General features: G+C 44.2%; 3 pseudogenes across 2 annotated transcripts; all 3 read right to left on the bottom strand.

Moving 5' to 3' along the window:
• Nucleotides 1–451: 451 nt before the first annotated feature.
• LOC144704505 (putative linoleate 9S-lipoxygenase 8 pseudogene) lies at nucleotides 452–1,194 on the bottom strand (annotated as a pseudogene).
• Nucleotides 1,195–1,325: 131 nt separating this feature from the next.
• LOC144704313 (putative linoleate 9S-lipoxygenase 4) lies at nucleotides 1,326–4,569 on the bottom strand (annotated as a pseudogene). The gene is made up of 8 exons (XR_013581786.1): nucleotides 4,319–4,569; nucleotides 3,847–4,137; nucleotides 3,510–3,753; nucleotides 2,814–3,155; nucleotides 2,648–2,733; nucleotides 2,441–2,548; nucleotides 2,010–2,308; nucleotides 1,326–1,645 (listed from the first exon to the last, which is right to left on the bottom strand). The product of XR_013581786.1 is annotated as a putative linoleate 9S-lipoxygenase 4 (transcript).
• Nucleotides 4,570–13,349: 8,780 nt separating this feature from the next.
• Nucleotides 13,350–17,625, bottom strand: LOC144704345 (putative linoleate 9S-lipoxygenase 4; annotated as a pseudogene). The gene is made up of 9 exons (XR_013581799.1): nucleotides 17,309–17,625; nucleotides 16,837–17,127; nucleotides 16,502–16,744; nucleotides 15,807–16,146; nucleotides 15,640–15,725; nucleotides 15,433–15,540; nucleotides 15,002–15,300; nucleotides 14,372–14,635; nucleotides 13,350–14,201 (listed from the first exon to the last, which is right to left on the bottom strand). The product of XR_013581799.1 is annotated as a putative linoleate 9S-lipoxygenase 4 (transcript).
• Nucleotides 17,626–23,672: the final 6,047 nt, after the last annotated feature.

Raw genomic sequence — 23,672 nt, forward strand, 5'->3', positions numbered from 1 at the left:
GGGAAAGAGAGAGGGAGAGAGAGGAGGGAGGAGAGAGAGGAAGGAGAGAGAGAGAGAGAGAGAGAGAGAGAGAGAGCGGAAGAGAGAGCCAGAGAGAGACAGAGAGAGAGAGAGAGAGAGCCAGAGAGAGAGAGAGAGAGCGAGAGAGAGAGAGAGCCAGAGAGCGAAAGAGAGAGCGAGAGAGAGAGAGAGAGAGAGAGAGAGAAAGAGAGAGAGATAGAGAGAGAGAGAGAATAAATTAGCCTGTCCGAACCTACTCCAAGTGCCTCCTAGAAGCCCAGGAGAACAAAATACCAAATATGCGACGGCGTGAGGCCTCCAGACTCGCATATCTCTGGCAGCTCACCTGAGCAGTACGCACAGCGAGATATTCATTTAAACCTTATTGCTGCAACTGTTCGCTACATCTCAAATGGGATGACACTGGGTTAAAAAGAAAAAACAAGACTGCTCAGATGGAGACACTGTTGGGGATGCCGCGGCCGGTGAGGCCCCGACGCGGTGTAATCCGAAGTACTCGGGTAGAGCAGCGTGTGGGCATCTTGACGGGTCCGTTGCGGTTCTTGAGGCTTGCATCTAGGTTCATCTCGATAATCCTGTTCTCGATGGCGATCAGCTTATCGGCGAAGGACTTGAAGGCCGCGAGCGCCTTGGCATCAGAGGTCCACTCCGGGTATTCCCTCTGCCCAAGATAGGCCTCGTCGGAGGAGTGTCGAGACAGAATCTCGATCAGGAGAGGTTGAGGATGGTCTGCGCCTCGCTCGTTATGGTCTTGAGGAAGGCTCGGTCGGGGTCCGTCTTGAGCTCGGCGTACTCGGGCGTGCCCGGCTCGGGCATGAACCTCCGGCTCAAGGAGGGCCTGTTGGGCAAGTATCCGGCGTATGGGTATTGTCCGAAATTGACGGCGGCGTGCAGCGCGGAGGCCACCCAGATGATGGTGGTGCAGGTTTGGGTAAGATCGGCGACGGATTTCATGGCCGGCCACCACGTCTCGTCCTTCTTGTCGCCATGGCCGACCTCGCGGATCTCCTTCCACCATGCCTGCAGCTCAGTGTCCTCTTGAACAATCTTGTCAGAGGTGTAGTATATGGCGCAGTAGTCCTTCACCCATCCCTCGATGGCTGACCAGACGTTGAGCCCATCGACGGCGTAGGGTAGTCGGCGATAAGTAGCCGCAGCTTCCCGGGAGGCTGGATCCTCCTCCGCCACACCCTGAAACACGATAAAACAAGTATATATTTATTCCCACGTCAGAAAGCTTTGAGTTTGGCGATGATATTAACGTTGCTTCGTTTCAGAGACCGATCAGTTCGAATATATTTGATGGAGATTGCCCACCAATCTAAATTCGAGCGGGAGTGGTACACGGGGGATGTTCGCACCTGTTGACGAGGTCCACAGGAAGGGCTTGGTCGGTGAGTTTCCAGCTCTTGTAAACCACCGAGGATAGCTCCATGGAGTACTTGTTTGGGAAGACGGTCTTCTCAAGGATCCCATCGGCATTGATGAGGATCTGCCGTGCCCGGGCGTTGATGTTCATCGTGTCGCGGAAGTGGGGCCGAGCAGCTTGTAGATCGGATGAACCGCACTGAGCTGCCGGTTCGAAGCAATCACAATGGGCTCCATGGTGGCGTGGGTGTTCAGCCTGCGCCAAAAAAGGTAAAGAGCTCTAGACTTTAGAGACAATCCATGAGCTAACAAATAAAGGTCTTTCAATATGTCAACCAATCAAAACGTAAGAAACTCATCAACCCATCGAGCAATTAAGATTCACATAACACAATCATAAATCATAAACGAGCAGATACCCACTTCTGATGTAACGTCATTGAACCGCCACGATAAAATCTAGTTAAAGATTAAACATATATAAGATGGTGGAAAACTTGGGACCGGATTTTTAGTAAAGTCCTTTTCAACTTCTTATCGCGTTCTTCCTCTTCTCTCTCTCTGTGCTCATCTTGATTCCTCTCAGTTATAAGGGTGCAAGAGGATGGAGAGATCCATACCAGTGGCTGACGAGCTGATGAAAGCCGGAGTCGTTGACGGCGGCGTAGGCCTTGGCCAGCTGCCACGCGGCCCACTCGACGCCGGTTTCCGCAGGGGTGTAGACCTTACTGACGACCCCCTTCTGCCCTTTGGCCGGCAAGCTCAGCTCAATGGCTAGCGGCTTAAGAGTGCCGTCGTCCAGCAATAGCAGAACCGTTCTTGTGGCGTAGACTTTGTTGCTTGTAGAGTTGATGCGGTCGAGGTACGGAATCAACGCGTCGTGATGATCCAAGATGAATAACTTCTTCTTCTTCAACGCCTGAAGAACGAGGAAGACTCTTGTTAAAGCCTCTGACGATGACGTTAGCCCTCATTCATGAGCACTTCTGAAACCCCTTATATTGTTGCACGATCAAAAGCTAAGAGAGGAAGACAAACTCGGCCCTGATACCTCATCGACGGTCAACCCGTTCATGTTCTTCTCGAGCTGATTCGCTGTAATCGTGCTGTTCTGATCGCCGTAAATGCTAGCGTCCAGACGGCTAACAGGAGGGAATTTCTGCGGAGGATAAATATGCGCACATCAGTATCACTGTGAATAGTTTCAGAGAATATCAAGTGACGAGTTTTTATCGATTTTAAACGGTTTAATCCGTACCTTCAAGAGCTTGATAACCATGGGATTGGGCCCTGCCAGCATCTCCCGGCCAAATTCTTCATCGGTCCTCCAAGCAAACTTATCAGCTGCGGGTGCGATAGAGAGAAGGTAAACAAGAATTCAAATTTACATTTCTTGCAATAGGAGCAGCAAAATAAGAAACTACCTTTGATGACGGCGGGGGTGGGAAGGCGGAGCAGGTTCTCGCCGTCGGTCCTGATAATCTCCTTTATCAGCTGAAACGGGATGTTCTTACGGGCCTCTTCAAAGGCGGGGCTGTCGGGCAAGTCGATGCCTCCTTCGTACAGATTAAACACGTCTTGGAAGTTGTCGAACTCAAACGGAGTTTTGTCCGCCGCAGCGGCAATGGCAGGAGCCAAGCCTTGCGCCACAGCCTTGAGGGAGTAGGCTAAGAAATCAGCCTGTTTCAGGTGGCCGAAGCGCTCGTCTCTCGGGACGTATACATCCTGGTTCGCCGCGGTAGAAACTCTGCTCTCGGACTTGGGATCTGCATGTTCATGTCGACACTTTCAAAGTTGGAATTCTGGCGTTTTTGCTGATCATGTTATCACCCAACGAAGGACAAAAAAATGGCAAAAGATCGGTAAATGACCGAAGCTTCGCTCTTCGGATAGGAGGGAAGCAAACCCAGAGACTGAACGGGTTTCCGTTCAGTAATCCGTTCCTGGGATTGTCATTGTCATTTCATCACCCTCCCGTCCGAGGATGGACAGTATCATCAACTTAGACTAATGGAGCGGTGCTTGACGACGGATTGGACTCCGTCCCCTTCCGTTTGTCACAATGGACGTCTAGGAGAAGAAGTGGAGAGAAGAGGAGGTGTATGGTGATAAGTACGAACCAGTCTTGGTGGGTGGGCGGCTAGTGCGGCCCCTGCGCGGGTAGGGGTACTCTTTGGAGCCTCCGAGGATCGGCCGGGCGAACGCGGCGCCCTTGTCCGGGTCGCCGAGATCGTTGTAGCAGTCGTAGCCGTAGATTCTGTCTCCTTCCTTCAACTGGCGTTTCACCCCGTCCCCCCTCAGATTTTCCAGCTCCGCCGCCCTGTAGGGTTTCAGCGGCCCCGGCATGTTTCCAGGCAGGTACGTCTGTCCAAGTAAACTCATTGTATAAATCATCTTCATTCCAACGGAGAAACCCAAGTCGAATATTATCGGATAATTCATAGTTCGGGCTCTCACGTCATTGGCGAAGAAAATCCTGTCGTAGTTGTAGGTGGCGACGGATACACCCAGGAGTTGCAGACGAAGTGGATGCGAGGGCGGGGCCGGGAACACCGTCCAGCGTCAAGGTTTTGAGAAAGAACTCGCTGTGGTATTTGTTCTTGACGATAACAGCGCCGGGGACGCCCAGCTTCTCGTCCCAGTCGAAGATCAAGCGGAAGCCGGAGTCCCCCGCCGCTAGGAAAGTCCCTGTAGTTAACCACCTCTCCAGCTCCGTCGCCTTCCCCACCTTCCCTTTGTTTCCATTTTCTGCGATGGAAGAGATCGTCAGAGAAAATAAAAAGTGCAAGTTTACGGAATGGACAAGAGGATGAGGAAGAAACTGGCACATACACCCTAGAAGACGTACATCTTACAGTTGATCACAAAGGCTATTTATAACTCCGAACAGTTACAGGAAGAAACGTCAGTTTGGGCCAGGAGAACTCACTTGGATCACCTACGGTGGCGCTGACAAGCTGGAAGGTGATACCACCGCCAACGAGCTCTTGTATGCCGTCGAGGAACGAGTCTACAAAGTCATTGAACCCGAGAACGTTACTCTTGACGAGCACCACTGTCCCCGTGATCTTGGTCATCGTTTTGCTAGCTTTCTGAGATGTGGTTTTCCCAGTAAGGGTATCCGCTATGTTGTGGGAGATCTCTGCTCACAGATGATGCGCTACTTCTTAAGGAAGGAAGAACAAGGAAGATGTTACGCTTGGCGCGATGGTTTGATACCAACACGTCTTTGATGCAACACCGAAGGAGACTTTGTCAAATTTATAGAAGGAAAATGCAGCCTCGATGTGAATCGTGTTAGAATTTTCTTCTATACTCTGGCCAACGACCAAAACTAGTTGACCAAAGTCAGCCTTTGGGATGTTTCCTTCGTATCTAGTCCAGGTTGCTTTGACGAATTATGTGCCTTAGTTAAATGGTAATTTAAAATGTTATCACTAACAAAGATCTAATGACACAGTCCCTTAACGCCCACGCAACCTATCTTCGTTTTATTGGTTTTCAAGCAAGTGATCACAAAGCATATATAATAATTTTCTCCACGTCATGACCGCGGCGAGAAAGAATAGAGATGAAGGGAAATAAGTGAAAGGGAAGATACTGAGAGAAAGGAATAGAGCAGAAAAAGGGGAAAGATATTGAGAGAATGAGAAATATAGATTTGATATAAAGGAAAATAGATTTATAGATAGCCAGATAGAGAGATAGATAGTTGGATAATTAGATAGATAGATAATTTAGAAAAGCCCGTTAGATTTATGCGACTGGCATTATTCTTAATCGTGACTTCTATTTCATGAAATTTTATTTGCTGTTTGATACAATCACTGTTTTATGTCGGTGGATAGTTTTTTATAGGTTGAGTTAATTTCGTTAAGGATTAATCGTTACACTCCGCATGAGACGATGAACGTCAGGTTAAGGTCATATACGGATCTAGTAAGTCCCCGTCGCCATCAGTCGTTAACAGTGGGAACACAAAAGCGATGTCAGTCAAGTTTCGGCCGTGCACGAAATTTATCCGCATCTTTGTTCATATCCGCGGTATTTTATCGTCATTTACAGCGGAATGACAACGACGAGAACGGGATGGAATCCGGTTACAGAGACCAAAACCATCACGACGGAATTTTCTGACCCAGGGAATTGGCTCTCGAACAGCATGAAGATGAGAACAAGAAAGAACATGTTGAAGGACTTGGGGGGCGAGGGCGGCCACCTTCCTCCAACTCCGTCCGAACTTAAGGCATATTGGCGAGAAAGTGCAAGAGCGTGGGAGAGAAAGTGAGAGGAATCTTCAGATTAACGGACGGAGAAAGGATAATGAGAGGTGTATGGACAGAGAGACAGACAGGAGTTACTCGTGTATCTTCCTAGCTTCTACGAAAGTCACTTCAATATGTATTTAATCGGCGCTTATATTCTTAGCCGGCAGGTCGATGGACAAAGGAGAGAGAGAGAGAGAGAAAGAGAGAGAGAGAGAAAGAGAGAGAAAGAGAGAGAGAAGGAGAGAGAGAGAGAGGGAGAGAAGGAGAGAGAGAAAGAGAGAGAGAGAGGGAGCGAGAGGGAGAGAGAGAGAGAGAGAGAGAGAGAGAGAGAGAGAGAGAGAGGGAGAGAGAGAGAGAGAAAGAGAGAGAGAGAAGGAAATCAGATGTTCTTAGAACTCTCGGTGCTCCCCAGCTCTACTTTGTTGGCGCCTATATTCTGTTCAGGTAGACCGCCTTAAGAATGAGAGGGATGGAGCGAGAGGAGGAAAAGACGGAAATAAGGAGAAAGGGAAAGGAATAAAGAACATAGATATAGAGAGAGAGATGACTAGATAGAGGAATATGTTTTCAAATTTCTTATACGGACAATAACATGTATTATTGTAGACCAAAGTTATCATTTAACTCCTAATTAAAGCGATCGATGATGCCAATTTAGGGATTAATCGATTTCATTTGGAGGCTGATTTTGAACATAATTGATGGGTTCTAGAGGCCTAGATCTAGATGAACACAAAGATTTCACGCAACGAAAGTTACATAACAAAATCATAATGTCATCAACAAAAACCATGAAACAAAGAACCTGTGCACGGATTGCATCCGTGATTTCTTAGATTCCAAAGCAAGACGAGTCGAGGTGCTCAAGTGTGCAACCTCTAGACGTATCCACACGATCCTCGGCACATTGAATCTCCTCCTTCACCATCGCGAACTCCTGAAGAAAGGGAATAAAGGGATGGCCCCTGACTAATTCTGGCCTGAGTGAATTTCGTTGAAGGCCTTCCCCTATTTATACTAAGATGATATTCTTCATAAAAATTCTCCAAACTTAAGTATATCTTCCGACGTCCAAAGACCATTTGCGTGTGCCCCTCTAGGCCAATGTATCAGCCCTAGATAAGGACTCCAAAGTCCCAAATACCTTTATTGACCTTCAAAATTTAGTAACTACTAGATGAATTAATGACGGGTCGATTAAACCCATTCTATAATTTGAGTCTCCAACACGTGGGGTGCCAAGCGACACCTTGTGCTCTAAAACACACAAAAGAATGTGTATCAACTCACTCATGGAACTTGTTCATCATTGGTTATCGTGTATGTATAGTCCCTCATCTACTGGAAACTCCTAGGATGACATAGGTTATGCTCAACTACAAACCCTAATTAATCATCCGAGATAGCACTGATGATTTTGAAAATCATCAAAGAACTCTTCTTACATATTTCACTGCCTTGGCCAAGGACTTCATCGCTTGTCTTGGTTGAGTTGTCACCTCTTATATCGAGTGGATTGTTCAATCTTTACCGCTCAATCGTTTTCTTGAATTTCTTGATGCACCCGAATTAACACTGTTTAGAATCCCATGATTAGAGATGTGTATGTCATAGTCGGAGTACAACTAGGGTCTGACATTTTAGATTGGGAACCGGTCAGACCGGACCAAACCTGGACCTCCGTTCCTGCATTCCATGCTGGAATGGTTGGTCCGACCGGATCCGGTCCGGAAGTGAAACCGGACCGGGACTGGATACTAATTAAAAGATAAAAAATATATTTTTTTTGTTCCCCCCTTTGATCGATCTCTCACCCCACCCCCTTGACCCCCTACCCTCGCCCTGTTTACGCGAGGAGGACGGGGAGAGCATGACGGGGGAAGGGCGAGGGGGAGCGCGGCCAGGCAGGGGCGGCTGGAAGAGAGAGCACGACTAAAGGGGGGTGGAGAGCACGACCAAAGGGGAGGGGGAGTGTGACCAAGAGGGAGGGGAGATCTACCCCTTCTCCCTCCTCTGATCATGCACCCCCACTGGTCAGGCTACCCCTCGCCCTGGTCGTGGTCGTGCAACCCGGAGGCGTTGCCATCCAGAGGGGTGGGGGTCACAGCGGGGGGAAGAGGAGTGTGCCACCGGTCGAAGTTGATCGGACACTCCCCTTCTGCTCACCCTTTTTTTCTTCTTCCTATTATTCTTCTCTTCCTTTTGTCTTCTTCTTTTATTCTCTTCTTATTTTTCTTATTCTTGTTCTCTTTTTGTTTTATTCATGTCCTTATCTTTCGCTCTCTTCTCATCCTTTTCATCTTCCCTTATTTTTTCTTTTCATCTTCCATTCCTCTTCTTCTTTTCATCTTCTGCTATTTTCTTATTTTCATCTTCCGTTATTCTTTTTTAATTCTTTTCATCTTTTGTTATTTTCTTCTTTTCACGTTCCATTCTTCTTTTCACCTTCTATTACTTTCTTCTTTTTATCTTCCGTTCTTCTTTTCTTCTTCTTCTTTTCATCTTCTGTTCTTTTCTTCCTTTCTTCTTTTCAACTTTCGTTCTTTTTTCTTCTTCTTTTACTCTTCATTTCTCCTTAGTTTCTTGTCTTCTCCTTCTTTTCTTTTTCTTTTATTCGTCATTCATCTTTCGTTCTCTTTTGCTCTCTTTTCATTTTATCTTCTTTTCATCTTTGATTCTTTTGTGCTATTCTTCTTCTACTCTTCTTTACTTTTATCCGCCTTCTTTTATCCCTCTTTTCTTATCTTTTTCTTTTCCTCTTGGTCTCTTTTTTAATTATTATGTTATCCTTATTTACATCTTCTCTACTTTATTTATATTTTCTGCTTATTTACTTCTTTTATTCCTCTTTTTCTATTCTTGTTTATCTCTGTATTGTTCTTTTCATCTTCCAATGTTGATTTTTATAGATGACATTGCAATGAATTTTTCCTTTCAAGACAAATTCTGTGACAGTTTCTTTATTTTGACTTTGACTAGTTGACATGACCAGACCAGGACCAGACCGAGACCAGACAAGACGGACCAAAACCAGACCAAACTTTAGGTAAGGTTTAGGTCCTTGCTAAATAACTAGACCGAGTAGGGACCGTCAAACCCTAAGTACAACTATCCATCCACAAGCCGTCTTTGGTGTCTCAAGTCTAAGGACCACTTGCATAATCGGACGTGAAGCAAACTGATTAACAGTTTAATATAGATACCATTTAGGGATTCATACGGATCAATTTAATTAAATATTTATAATAAAGAGCACTCACTATCTATCCTTAGTGTCTCCACGTTAATAGCTACGGAACTAGTCATACTCATCATATGACTGACAACATGTTATTGGTGCATCCATTCACATCATTATTATCCAATCTAATAGCTTAATTAGCATGAATTTTATGCATGTTGTCATCTCTTTATCTCATTTTAGCATTCATCCAATTTATTCACTCATGTGCTCATTTTTGCATGATTATTGATAAATGATGAAATTTTCAGGTTTGACCTTTTCTAATGTCAAACCATTGTGAACTAATCATTATATTTGAGTTTATGTTTTTTTGAGGAGATGGAATGAGAGAAATAATGAACGAACAACGTGCATAGTTCCTGGGCAGAGAAATATAAACTGAAGTGCCATATTTAGCAAGCTTTTTTATTCCCTTGGTAACATTTTTTTGAAATGCAAGATGAATGATATGAAAGAGCGTGGAGAATATTAGAATTGGGTGAAAATTTCACCCTGTTTACAGTTGTGGATAAAACATTATAGGGGTCTAAAGTTTGGAGAAAATTTCAAATTTCTAAGTTTTTCTGAAAAATAAAAATCAACTCTTTCCGAGTTACTGGTGCCACATGGTAAGGCAGCCACCTCAGCAAGCATTGCACAAGTACATGTGGCACCTGCATCGCACTGATGCAGCGTGGGGTATGCCACATAGCTATCATGCTGCATGTACTAGGTGGGTCTTTTTATGGCTATGACATGGTGCATGTGTGATTCACATGGCGTGCAGGAGGTGATGATATGGCAATGTAATGATATTTTTACCTATGGCTAATCTCTCAGCTTATATAGGTCAACTTATTTTGTGTCTCATGTTGACTAAACTTGTATGATCCATGGAAGTGTGTTTGTGTGTGAATTTTTCATGCACACTCGCTGTTTGTCTCATCTCTTGCGCTGCTCGATCCTGTGGAAATGCGAAGAGCTTGCCACGATCCCACAATACATGGAGGAGAGAGAAAATGTCTTGCGTGTGTGTATTGTTGCACATGCGTGTTGTATTTTTAGCAGAAAGGGCCAGAAAAAGCTATGTGTCAATGAACATGGAACAAGGTATCGAATGAAGGATCGGCTTTCTGGCATATATTTCCATCAGAAGCAAGTGGCGAGCATCGGGAGGGAAGTGGTCAGCAGCATGAGCCAAGCAGCAAGCACCATGAGGCAATATGTGAGCATTTAACACAAATTGATTTTACTTCCTCAACTTTGAATGATCCATACATACTTGTTTCCAATTTTTTGTATTAATGTGCTTGTCAATCTGATGGTAAAATGGAATTTACTTATGAGTCTTCCTCTATAATTAACATGCTTTTTTACAAAGTTCCTAATTTATATATAATTCTTCTAGCATGTTGAATTTTACGATAGACATTTATTATTAAGGGATTCTTTGTCAACCAATTTTATTTTTCATAGTTTGCATTTGTCATTATCATTCACTCCGTATGTTGCAAATTCTATTGACATGGATATCTATCCTATGAATTTTTATGTCTACTATTTGCATGGTCATACCTTAATCTTATCCGTGCTTGTACATTTACCCTCTAAATTACCTTAGCTGTCCTTATTTTCGTTTTTGTTTTATTCTTCAGATTATTGTGTAGTGTTTATTATGTATAAACTGTATTCTTCACTATACCACTGATGCCATATAGCTTAATCCAAGATATGGAGAGGCAATGAGATCGACAAATCTCTCCATGACCTTTGTACATATGTTGAAGGAATGTACTGTTGACATTAAATCAGAACCATAATCCCTTTATTTTCTGGTGCACGCTTCTCCTTGTCAGCTTGACATTACTGCTTATTTCCTTCATATTAGCAAGTTTCACTATATTAGTCAGTGGCATCAATCCTGAGAGACTGAGTTAGGTTTGTGATTTGGATCTTGGGAATTTGATCTTCAGAATGAATTTTGGAGGACCAGTACTATGAATAATACTTTTCAATGGCATGTTTGGAGGCAGGGGTGGGGCCGATCTTGATAATTACCTCGAAAACAACATATTCTCTACCTCTCTTTAGTCATGGTCCGTCAGGACAAAATTCTGAAATTATTTATTGAAATGGCCTATATAAAATTCTTGAAACCTAGTTCAAGTTTAACCATTAAATCAAACTTCTGCCGCATGCACACAAAATACTCAACACCATTAGTCCTTGGTCCCATAGTGTGTGGTCATGGTCATGCATATGCAAAATGGTTTTGCCAGCTGGCCTGCGTGGCTACGTACTAGCGAGCTGCTTGAGTGGTTGCAACTGCTGTTGAAGCTTGAGCGATTATGGCTACATGTATCTGCTTGAATGGTTGCTCCGACTATTGTGGCTATTTTAGCAGATGCATCTGCCTGCAGCTGTCATAAACTAAAAATTAGGCTAACGTATGTCATTCATGTTTTTGTGTTTAACCAATAAATTTGGCTAATGAGCGATATGTACAAGTCATCTACATAGGGATCATAGATTAGGGATTTAGTACTCTATAAATGGATATTCAAAAGGGATGATATAGAATGCATATGAATTGAGATGATGGAAACTGTGAGGTAAGAAAGTGATAATGAATATCTAAAACTAACAATATGGGTATTAATGAGCGCAAGAAATATATCAAAGGAAAATAAGAGATGATAGATATGTAAAGTTGTGAAGAGGTGATGATGTATAAGTGGAGAAGCTGATGAAATAGGTAGAGTATGTGACTAAAATGAGGATCAGAAGATGAGACATGATGGAGATGATGGGATGAGACTTAGTGATAATGGTAAAATGAAATGGAAGAAGAGAATAGGCGTAGATCTAACTCATTATAATTTATGGAGATCAATTAATGTATGGCAAGAGATCTTACCATAGGTCCTTATGCACTACCAGAAACATGCCAATGTTTTGAAGAAGGAAAGCATCTGCTCTGCTCTATTGATCTTCTCCAAGCAGTGAGGGCACAAGGGACACTAGATGAATCTTCAAAACCCCACTCTCTTTCAATAAGCCTCTCCATGGAAGAAGTGAGTTACAAGATCTTTTCTAAATATAAATGACTCATCCTATGTATCAAAACATATGAATGAATAGATGAGAGAAAGAAAAAGTTTCTTTCAAGATTTTAGCTCAATCGGGCTTCTAGATCATCTGATATCAAGCCCAAAATTTAAAAAATGTTGGACATTGATCTAACGTTTAATTTGAATATTATCTCTCATCGTCCTCATAGCTGCCCTTTCATCAGATCTAGGGTTTATTCCTTAATTTTCACAAATATTTTCCAATGATTGGATGATATGCCATCACCTCATTATTGATCCACAACCTAACAAGCGCCATATGTGTACCAGCCCGAAAAATACCAAAAACACAAATCGGGTCATAAATGGAATGAAAAAACATTAAATAAATGAATTTAAATTTAATTTATATTTTAGTTTTTTCATATATTTTTATAGCATTTAATCTAATTTGATGAAAACCACTACTGAAAAATAATTCAAGATAGAGGGAGAGATAGAGGTAGAGAGAGAGAGAGAGAGAAAGCGAGAGAATGAGAGAGAGAGGGCGAGAGAGATAGATATAGATGGAGAGAGTGAGAGGAGAGATAGATAGATAGATAGAGATATAGCTAGAGAGAGAGATATAGCCACAGAGACAGAGAGAAAGATAGCCAGAGAGAGAGAAAGCCAGAGGAGAGAGAGAAAGATAGCCAGAGAGAGAGAAAGCCAGAGGGACAGAGAGAAAGATAGCCAGAGAGAGAAAGCCAGAGGGACAGAGAGAGAGATAGCCAGAGAGAAAGAGAGAAAGATAGCTAGATAGAGTGATAGAAAGATAGCCAGATAGAGAGAGAGAGATAGCCAGAGAGAGAGATACAGAGAGAGAGATAGCCAGAGAGAGGGAGAGAGAGAGCGAGAGAGAGAGAGAGAGGGAGAGAGAGAGCGAGAGAGGGAGAGAGAGAGAGAGAGAGAGAGAGGGAGGGAGGGAGAGAGAGAGAGAGGGGGAGAGAGAGAGAGGGAGAGAGAGAGGGGGAGAGAGGGGGAGGGAGAGAGAGAGAGAGAGAGAGAGAGAGAGAGAGAGAGAGAGAGAGAGAGAGAGAGAGAGAGAGAGAGAGAGAGAGAGAGAGAGAGCGGAAGAGAGAGCCAGAGAGAGAGCGAGAGAGCGAGAGAGAGAGCGAGAGAGAGAGAGAGAGCGAGAGAGTGAGAGAGCCAGAGAGCGAAAGAGAGAGCGAGAGAGAGAGAGAGAGAGAGAGAGAGAGAGAGAGAGAGAGAGAGAGAGAGAGAATAAATTAGCCCGTCCGAACCTACTCCAAGTGCCTCCTAGAAGCCCAGGAGAACAAAATACCAAATATGCGACGGCGTGAGGCCTCCAGACTCGCATATCTCTGGCAGCTCACCTGAGCAGTACGCACAGCGAGATATTCATTTAAACCTTATTGCTGCAACTGTTCGCTACATCTCAAATGGGATGACACTGGGTTAAAAAAAAAGAAAAAACAAGACTGCTCAGATGGAGACACTGTTGGGGATGCCGCGGCCGGTGAGGCCCCCGACGCGGGTGTAATCCGAAGTACTCGGGTAGAGCAGCGTGTAGGGCATCTTGACGGGTCCGTTGCGGTTCTTGAGGCTTGCATCTAGGTTCATCTCGATAATCCTGTTCTCGATGGCGATCAGCTTATCGGCGAAGGACTTGAAGGCCGCGAGCGCCTTGGCATCAGAGGTCCACTCCGGGTATTCCTCTGCCCAAGATAGACCTCGTCGGAGGAGTGTCGAGACAGAATCTCGATCAGGAGAGGTTGAGGATGGTCTGCGCCTCGCTCGTTATGGTCTTGAGGAAGGCTCGGTCGGGGTCCGTCTTGAGCTCGGCGTACTCGGGCGTGCCCGGCTCGGGCATGAACCTCCGGCTCAAGGAGGGCCTGTTGGGCAAGTATCCGGCGTATGGGTATTGTCCGAAATTGACGGCGGCGTGCAGCGCGGAGGCCACCAGATGATGGTGGTGCAGGTTTGGGTAAGATCGGCGACGGATTTCGCGGCCGGCCACCACGTCTCGTCCTTCTTGTCGCCATGGCCGACCTCGCGGATCTCCTTCCACCATGCCTGCAGCTCAGTGTCCTCTTGAACAATCTTGTCAGAGGTGTAGTATATGGCGCAGTAGTCCTTCACCCATCCTCGATGGCTGACCAGACGTTGAGCCCATCGACGGCGTAGGGGTAGTCGGCGATAAGTAGCCGCAGCTTCCCCGGGGAGGCTGGATCCTCCTCCGCCACACCCCTGAAACACGATAAAACAAATATATATTTATTCCCACGTCAGAAAGCTTTGAGTTTGGCGATAATATTAACGTTGCTTCGTTTCAGAGACCGATCAGTTCGAATATATTTGATGGAGATTGCCCACCAATCTAAATTCGAGCGGGAGTGGTACACGGGGGATGTTCGCACCTGTTGACGAGGTCCACAGGAAGGGCTTGGTCGGTGAGTTTCCAGCTCTTGTAAACCACCGAGGATAGCTCCATGGAGTACTTGTTTGGGAAGACGGTCTTCTCAAGGATCCCATCGGCATTGATGAGGATCTGCCGTGCCCGGGCGTTGATGTTCATCGTGTCGCGGAAGTGGGGGCCGAGCAGCTTGTAGATCGGATGAACCGCACTGAGCTGCCGGTTCGAAGCAATCACAATGGGCTCCATGGTGGCGTGGGTGTTCAGCCTGCGCCAAAAAAGGTAAAGAGCTCTAGACTTTAGAGACAATCCATGAGCTAACAAATAAAGGTCTTTCAATATGTCAACCAATCAAAACGTAAGAAACTCATCAACCCATCGAGCAATTAAGATTCACATAACACAATCATAAATCATAAACGAGCAGATACCCACTTCTGATGTAACGTCATTGAACCGCCACGATAAAATCTAGTTAAAGATTAAACATATATAAGATGGTGGAAAACTTGGGACCGGATTTTTAGTAAAAGTCCTTTTCAACTTCTTATCGCGTTCTTCCTCTTCTCTCTCTCTGTGCTCATCTTGATTCCTCTCAGTTATAAGGGGTGCAAGAGGATGGAGAGATCCATACCAGTGGCTGACGAGCTGATGAAAGCCGGAGTCGTTGACGGCGGCGTAGGCCTTGGCCAGCTGCCACGCGGCCCACTCGACGCCGGTTTCCGCAGGGGTGTAGACCTTACTGACGACCCCCTTCTGCCCTTTGGCCGGCAAGCTCAGCTCAATGGCTAGCGGCTTAAGAGTGCCGTCGTCCAGCAATAGCAGAACCGTTCTTGTGGCGTAGACTTTGTTGCTTGTAGAGTTGATGCGGTCGAGGTACGGAATCAACGCGTCGTGATGATCCAAGATGAATAACTTCTTCTTCTTCAACGCCTGAAGAACGAGGAAGACTCTTGTTAAAGCCTCTGACGATGACGTTAGCCCTCATTCATGAGCACTTCTGAAACCCCTTATATTGTTGCACGATCAAAAGCTAAGAGAGGAAGACAAACTCGGCCCTGATACCTCATCGACGGTCAACCCGTTCATGTTCTTCTCGAGCTGATTCGCTGTAATCGTGCTGTTCTGATCGCCGTAAATGCTAGCGTCCAGACGGCTAACAGGAGGGAATTTCTGCGGAGGATAAATATGCGCACATCAGTATCACTGTGAATAGTTTCAGAGAATATCAAGTGACGAGTTTTTATCGATTTTAAACGGTTTAATCCGTACCTTCAAGAGCTTGATAACCATGGGATTGGGCCCTGCCAGCATCTCCCGGCCAAATTCTTCATCGGTCCTCCAAGCAAACTTATCAGCTGCGGGGTGCGATAGAGAGAAGGTAAACAAGAATTCAAATTTACATTTCTTGCAATAGGAGCAGCAAAATAAGAAACTACCTTTGATGACGGCGGGGTGGGAAGGCGGAGCAGGTTCTCGCCGTCGGTCCTGATAATCTCCTTTATCAGCTGAAACGGGATGTTCTTACGGGCCTCTTCAAAGGCGGGGCTGTCGGGCAAGTCGATGCCTCCTTCGTACAGATTAAACACGTCTTGGAAGTTGTCGAACTCAAACGGAGTTTTGTCCGCCGCAGCGGCAATGGCAGGAGCCAAGCCTTGCGCCACAGCCTTGAGGAGTAGGCGAAGAAATCAGCCTGTTTCAGGTGGCCGAAGCGCGCGCCTCTCGGGACGTCTACATCCTGGTTCGCCGCGGGAGAAACTCTGCTCTCGGACTTGGGATCTGCATGTTCATGTCGACACTTTCAAAGTTGGAATTCTGGCGTTTTTGCTGATCATGTTATCACCCAACGAAGGAAAAAAAAATGGAAAAAGATCGGTAAATGACCGAATCTTCGCTCTTCGGATAGGAGGGAAGCAAACCCAGAGACTGAACGGGTTTCCGTTCAGTAATCCGTTCCTGGGATTGTCATTGTCATTTCATCACCCTCCCGTCCGAGGGATGGACAGTATCATCAACTTAGACTAATGGAGCGGTGCTTGACGACGGATTGGACTCCGTCCCCTTCCGTTTGTCACAATGGACGTCTAGGAGAAGAAGTGGAGAGAAGAGGAGGTGTATGGTGATAAGTACGAACCAGTCTTGGTGGGTGGGCGGCTAGTGCGGCCCCTGCGCGGGTAGGGTACTCTTTGGAGCCTCCGAGGATCGGCCGGGCGAACGCGGCGCCCTTGTCCGGGTCGCCGAGATCGTTGTAGCAGTCGTAGCCGTAGATTCTGTCTCCTTCCTTCCACTGGGGTTTCACCCCGGCCCCCCTCAGAGTTTCCAGCTCCGCCGCCCTGTAGGGTTTCAGCGGCCCCGGCATGTTTCCAGGCAGGTACGTCTGTCCAAGTAAACTCATTGTATAAATCATCTTCATTCCAACGGAGAAACCAAGTCGAATATTATCGGATAATTCATAGTTCGGGCTCTCACGTCATTGGCGAAGAAAATCCTGTCGTAGTTGTAGGTGGCGACGGATACACCCAGGAGTTGCAGACGAAGTGGATGCGAGGGCGGGGGCCGGGAACACCGTCCAGCGTCAAGGTTTGAGAAAGAACTCGCTGTGGTATTTGTTCTTGACGATAACAGCGCCGGGGACGCCCAGCTTCTCGTCCCAGTCGAAGATCAAGCGGAAGCCGGAGTCCCCCGCCGCTAGGAAAGTCCCTGTAGTTAACCACCTCTCCAGCTCCGTCGCCTTCCCCACCTTCCCTTTGTTTCCATTTTCTGCGATGGAAGAGATCGTCAGAGAAAATAAAAAGTGCAAGTTTACGGAATGGACAAGAGGATGAGGAAGAAACTGGCACATACACCCTAGAAGACGTACATCTTACAGTTGATCACAAAGGCTATTTATAACTCCGAACAGTTACAGGAAGAAACGTCAGTTTGGGCCAGGAGAACTCACTTGGATCACCTACGGTGGCGCTGACAAGCTGGAAGGTGATACCACCGCCAACGAGCTCTTGTATGCCGTCGAGGAACGAGTCTACAAAGTCATTGAACCCGAGAACGTTACTCTTGACGAGCACCACTGTCCCCGTGATCTTGGTCATCGTTTTGCTAGCTTTCTGAGATGTGGTTTTCCCAGTAAGGGTATCCGCTATGTTGTGGGAGATCTCTGCTCACAGATGATGCGCTACTTCTTAAGGAAGGGAAGAACAAGGGAAGATGTTACGCTTGGCGCGATGGTTTGATACCAACACGTCTTTGATGCAACACCGAAGGAGACTTTGTCAAATTTATAGAAGGAAAATGCAGCCTCGATGTGAATCGTGTTAGAATTTTCTTCTATACTCTGGCCAACGACCAAAACTAGTTGACCAAAGTCAGCCTTTGGGATGTTTCCTTCGTATCTAGTCCAGGTTGCTTTGACGAATTATGTGCCTTAGTTAAATGGTAATTTAAAATGTTATCACTAACAAAGATCTAATGAAACTGTTCCTTGACGCCCACGCAACCTATCTTCGTTTTATTGGTTTTTCAAGCAAGTGATCACAAAGCATATATAATAATTTTCTCCCACGTCATGACCGCGGCGAGAAAGAATAGAGATGAAGGAAATAAGTGAAAGGGAAGATACTGAGAGAAAGGAATAGAGCAGAAAAAGGGGAAAGATATTGAGAGAATGAGAAATATAGATTTGATATAAAGGAAAATAGATTTATAGATAGCCAGATAGAGAGATAGATAGTTGGATAATTAGATACATAGATAATTTAGAAAAGCCCGTTAGATTTATGCGACTGGCATTATTCTTAATCGTGACTTCTATTTCATGAAATTTTATTTGCTGTTTGATACAATCACTGTTTTATGTCGGTGGATAATTTTTTATAGGTTGAGTTAATTTCGTTAAGGATTAATCGTTACACTCAGCATGAGACGATGAACGTCAGTTTAAGGTCATATACGGGATCTAGTAAGTCCCCGTCGCCATCAGTCGTTAACAGTGGGAACACAAAAGCGATGTCAGTCAAGTTTCGGCCGTGCACGAAATTTATCCGCATCTTTGTTCATATCCGCGGTATTTTATCGTCATTTACAGCGGAATGACAACGACGAGAACGGGATGGAATCCGGTTACAGAGACCAAAACCATCACGACGGAATTTTCTGACCCAGGGAATTGGCTCTCGAACAGCATGAAGATGAGAACAAGAAAGAACATGTTGAAGGACTTGGGGGGCGAGGGCGGCCACCTTCCTCCAACTCCGTCCGAACTTAAGGCATATTGGCGAGAAAGTGAGAGGAATCTTCAGATTAACGGACGGAGAAAGGATAATGAGAGGTGTATGGACAGAGAGACCGACAGGAGTTACTCGTGTATCTTCCTAGCTTCTACGAAAGTCACTTCAATATGTATTTAATCGGCGCTTATATTCTTAGCCGGCAGGTCGATGGACAAAGGAGAGAGAGAGAGAGAGAAAGAGAGAGAGAGAGAAAGAGAGAGAAAGAGAGAGAGAAGGAGAGAGAGAGAGAGGGAGAGAAGGAGAGAGAGAGAGAGAGAGAGAGAGGGAGAGAGAGAGAGAGAGAGAGAGAGAGAGCGAGAGAGAGAGAGAGAGAGAGAGAGAGAGAGAGAGAGAGAGAGGGAGAGAGAGAGAGAGAAAGAGAGAGAGAGAAGTAAATCAGTTCTTCTTAGAACTTTCGGTGTTCCCCAGTTCTACTTTGTTGGCGCCTATATTCTGTTCAGGTAGACCGCCTTAAGAATGAGAGGGATGGAGCGAGAGGAGGAAAAGACGGAAATAAGGAGAAAGGGAAAGGAATAAAGAACATAGATATAGAGAGAGATGACTAGATAGAGGAAGATGTTTTCAAATTTCTTATACGGACAATAACATGTATTATTGTAGACCAAAGTTATCATTTAACTCCTAATTAAAGCGATCGATGATGCCAATTTAGGGATTAATCGATTTCATTTGGAGGCTGATTTTGAACATAATTGATGGGTTCTAGAGGCCTAGATCTAGATGAACACAAAGTTTTCACGCAATGCAAGTTACATAACAAAATCATAATGTCATCAACAAAACCATGAAACAAAGAACCTGCACGGATTGCATCCGTGATTTCTTAGATTCCAAAGCAAGGCAGTCGAGGTGCTCAAGTGTGCAACCTCTAGACGTATCCACACGATCCTCGGCACATTGAATCTCCTCCTTCACCATCGCGAACTCCTGAAGAAAGGGAATAAAGGGATGGCCCCTGACTAATTCTGGCCTGAGTGAATTTCGTTGAAGGCCTTCCCCTATTTATACTAAGATGATATTCTTCATAAAAATTCTCCAAACTTAAGTATATCTTCCGACGTCCAAAGACCATTTGCGTGTGCCTCTAGGCCAATGTATCAGCCCTAGATAAGGACTCCAAAGTCCCAAATACCTTTATTGACCTTCAAAATTTAGTAACTACTAGATGAATTAATGATGGGTCGATTAAACCCATTCTATAATTTGAGTCTCCAACACGTGGGGTGCCAAGCTACACCTTGTGCTCTAAAACACACAAAAGAATGTGTATCAACTCACTCATGGAACTTGTTCATCATTGGTTATCGTGTATGTATAGTCCCTCATCTACTGGAAACTCCTAGGATGACATAGGTTATGCTCAACTACAAACCCTAATTAATCATCCGAGATAGCACTGATGATTTTGAAAATCATCAAAGAACTCTTCTTACATATTTCACTGCCTTGGCCAAGGACTTCATCGCTTGTCTTGGTTGAGTTGTCACCTCTTATATCGAGAGTGGATTGTTCAATCTTTACCGCTCAATCGTTTTCTTGAATTTCTTGATGCACCCGAATTAACACTGTTTAGAATCCCATGATTAGAGATGTGTATGTCATAGTCGGAGTACAACTAGGGTCTGACATTTTAGATTGGGAACCGGTCAGACCGGACCAAACCTGGACCTCCGTTCCTGCATTCCATGCTGGAATGGTTGGTCCGACCGGATCCGGTCCGGAAGTGAAACCGGACCGGGACTGGATACTAATTAAAAGATAAAAATATATATTTTTTTTTGTTCCCCCCTTTGATCGATCTCACCCCACCCTTGACCCCTACCTCGCCCTGTTTACGCGAGGAGGACGGGGAGAGCATGACGGGGGAAGGGCGAGGGGGAGCGCGGCCAGGCAGGGGCGGCTGGAAGAGAGAGCACGACTAAAGGGGGGTGGAGAGCACGACCAAAGGGGAGGGGGAGTGTGACCAAGAGGGAGGGGAGATCTACCCCTTCTCCCTCCTCTGATCATGCACCCCCACTGGTCAGGCTACCCCTCGCCCTGGTCGTGGTCGTGCAACCCGGAGGCGTTGCCATCCAGAGGGGTGGGGGTCACAGCGGGGAAGAGGAGTGTGCCACCGGTCGAAGTTGATCGGACACTCCCCTTCTGCTCACCCTTTTTTTCTTCTTCCTATTATTCTTCTCTTCCTTTTGTCTTCTTCTTTTATTCTCTTCTTATTTTTCTTATTCTTGTTCTCTTTTTGTTTTATTCATGTCCTTATCTTTCGCTCTCTTCTCATCCTTTTCATCTTCCCTTATTTTTTCTTTTCATCTTCCATTCCTCTTCTTCTTTTCATCTTCTGCTATTTTCTTATTTTCATCTTCCGTTATTCTTTTTTAATTCTTTTCATCTTTTGTTATTTTCTTCTTTTCACGTTCCATTCTTCTTTTCACCTTCTATTACTTTCTTCTTTTTATCTTCCGTTCTTCTTTTCTTCTTCTTCTTTTCATCTTCTGTTCTTTTCTTCCTTTCTTCTTTTCAACTTTCGTTCTTTTTTCTTCTTCTTTTACTCTTCATTTCTCCTTAGTTTCTTGTCTTCTCCTTCTTTTCTTTTTCTTTTATTCGTCATTCATCTTTCGTTCTCTTTTGCTCTCTTTTCATTTTATCTTCTTTTCATCTTTGATTCTTTTGTGCTATTCTTCTTCTACTCTTCTTTACTTTTATCCGCCTTCTTTTATCCCTCTTTTCTTATCTTTTTCTTTTCCTCTTGGTCTCTTTTTTAATTATTATGTTATCCTTATTTACATCTTCTCTACTTTATTTATATTTTCTGCTTATTTACTTCTTTTATTCCTCTTTTTCTATTCTTGTTTATCTCTGTATTGTTCTTTTCATCTTCCAATGTTGATTTTTATAGATGACATTGCAATGAATTTTTCCTTTCAAGACAAATTCTGTGACAGTTTCTTTATTTTGACTTTGACTAGTTGACATGACCAGACCAGGACCAGACCGAGACCAGACAAGACCGGACCAAAACCAGACCAAACTTTAGGTAAGGTTTAGGTCCTTGCTAAATAACTAGACCGAGTAGGGACCGTCAAACCCTAAGTACAACTATCCATCCACAAGCCGTCTTTGGTGTCTCAAGTCTAAGGACCACTTGCATAATCGGGACGTGAAGCAAACTGATTAACAGTTTAATATAGATACCATTTAGGATTCATACGGATCAATTTAATTAAATATTTATAATAAAGAGCACTCACTATCTATCCTTAGTGTCTCCACGTTAATAGCTACGGAACTAGTCATACTCATCATATGACTGACAACATGTTATTGGTGCATCCATTCACATCATTATTATCAATCTAATAGCTTAATTAGCATGAATTTTATGCATGTTGTCATCTCTTTATCTCATTTTAGCATTCATCCAATTTATTCACTCATGTGCTCATTTTTGCATGATTATTGATAAATGATGAAATTTTCAGGTTTGACCTTTTCTAATGTCAAACCATTGTGAACTAATCATTATATTTGAGTTTATGTTTTTTTGAGGAGATGGAATGAGAGAAATAATGAACGAACAACGTGCATAGTTCCTGGGCAGAGAAATATAAACTGAAGTGCCATATTTAGCAAGCTTTTTTATTCCCTTGGTAACATTTTTTTGAAATGCAAGATGAATGATATGAAAGAGCGTGGAGAATATTAGAATTGGGTGAAAATTTCACCCTGTTTACAGTTGTGGATAAAACATTATAGGGGTCTAAAGTTTGGAGAAAATTTCAAATTTCTAAGTTTTTCTGAAAAAATAAAAATCAACTCTTTCCGAGTTACTGGTGCCACATGGTAAGGCAGCCACCTCAGCAAGCATTGCACAACCGTACATGTGGCACCTGCGTACCGCACTGATGCAGCGTGGGGTATGCCACATAGCTATCATGCTGCATGTACTAGGTGGGTCTTTTTTATGGCTATGACATGGTGCATGTGTGATTCACACATGGCGTGCAGGAGGGTGATGATATGGCAATGTAATGATATTTTTACCTATGGCTAATCTCTCAGCTTATATAGGTCAACTTATTTTGTGTCTCATGTTGGACTAAACTTGTATGATCCATGGAAGTGTGTTTGTGTGTGAATTTTTTCATGCACACTCGCTGTTTGTCTCATCTCTTGCGTCGTTCGATCCCTGTGGAAATGCGAAGAGCTTGCCACGATCCCACAATACATGGAGGAGAGAGAAAATGTCTTGCGTGTGTGTATTGTTGCACATGCGTGTTGTATTTTTAGCAGAAAGGGCCAGAAAAAGCTATGTGTCAATGAACATGGAACAAGGTATCGAATGAAGGATCGGCTTTCTGGCATATATTTCCATCAGAAGCAAGTGGCGAGCATCGGGAGGGAAGTGGTCAGCAGCATGAGCCAAGCAGCAAGCACCATGAGGCAATATGTGAGCATTTAACACAAATTGATTTTACTTCCTCAACTTTGAATGATCCATACATACTTGTTTCCAATTTTTTGTATTAATGTGCTTGTCAATCTGATGGTAAAATGGAATTTACTTATGAGTCTTCCTCTATAATTAACATGCTTTTTTACAAAGTTCCTAATTTATATATAATTCTTCTAGCATGTTGAATTTTACGCCGATAGACATTTATTATTAAGGGATTCTTTGTCAACCAATTTTATTTTTCATAGTTTGCATTTGTCATTATCATTCACTCCGTATGTTGCAAATTCTATTGACATGGATATCTATCCTATGAATTTTTATGTCTACTATTTGCATGGTCATACCTTAATCTTATCCGTGCTTGTACATTTACCCTCTAAATTACCTTAGCTGTCCTTATTTTCGTTTTTGTTTTATTCTTCAGATTATTGTGTAGTGTTTATTATGTATAAACTGTATTCTTCACTCTACCACTTATGACATATAGCGAATCCAAGATATGGAGAGGCAATGAGATCGACAAATCTCTCCATGACCTTTGTACATATGTTGAAGGAATGTACTGT

The sequence above is a fragment of the Wolffia australiana genome, chromosome 6 (assembly GCF_029677425.1).
Source record: "Wolffia australiana isolate 7733 chromosome 6, ASM2967742v1".
Lineage (NCBI taxonomy): Eukaryota > Viridiplantae > Streptophyta > Magnoliopsida > Alismatales > Araceae > Wolffia > Wolffia australiana.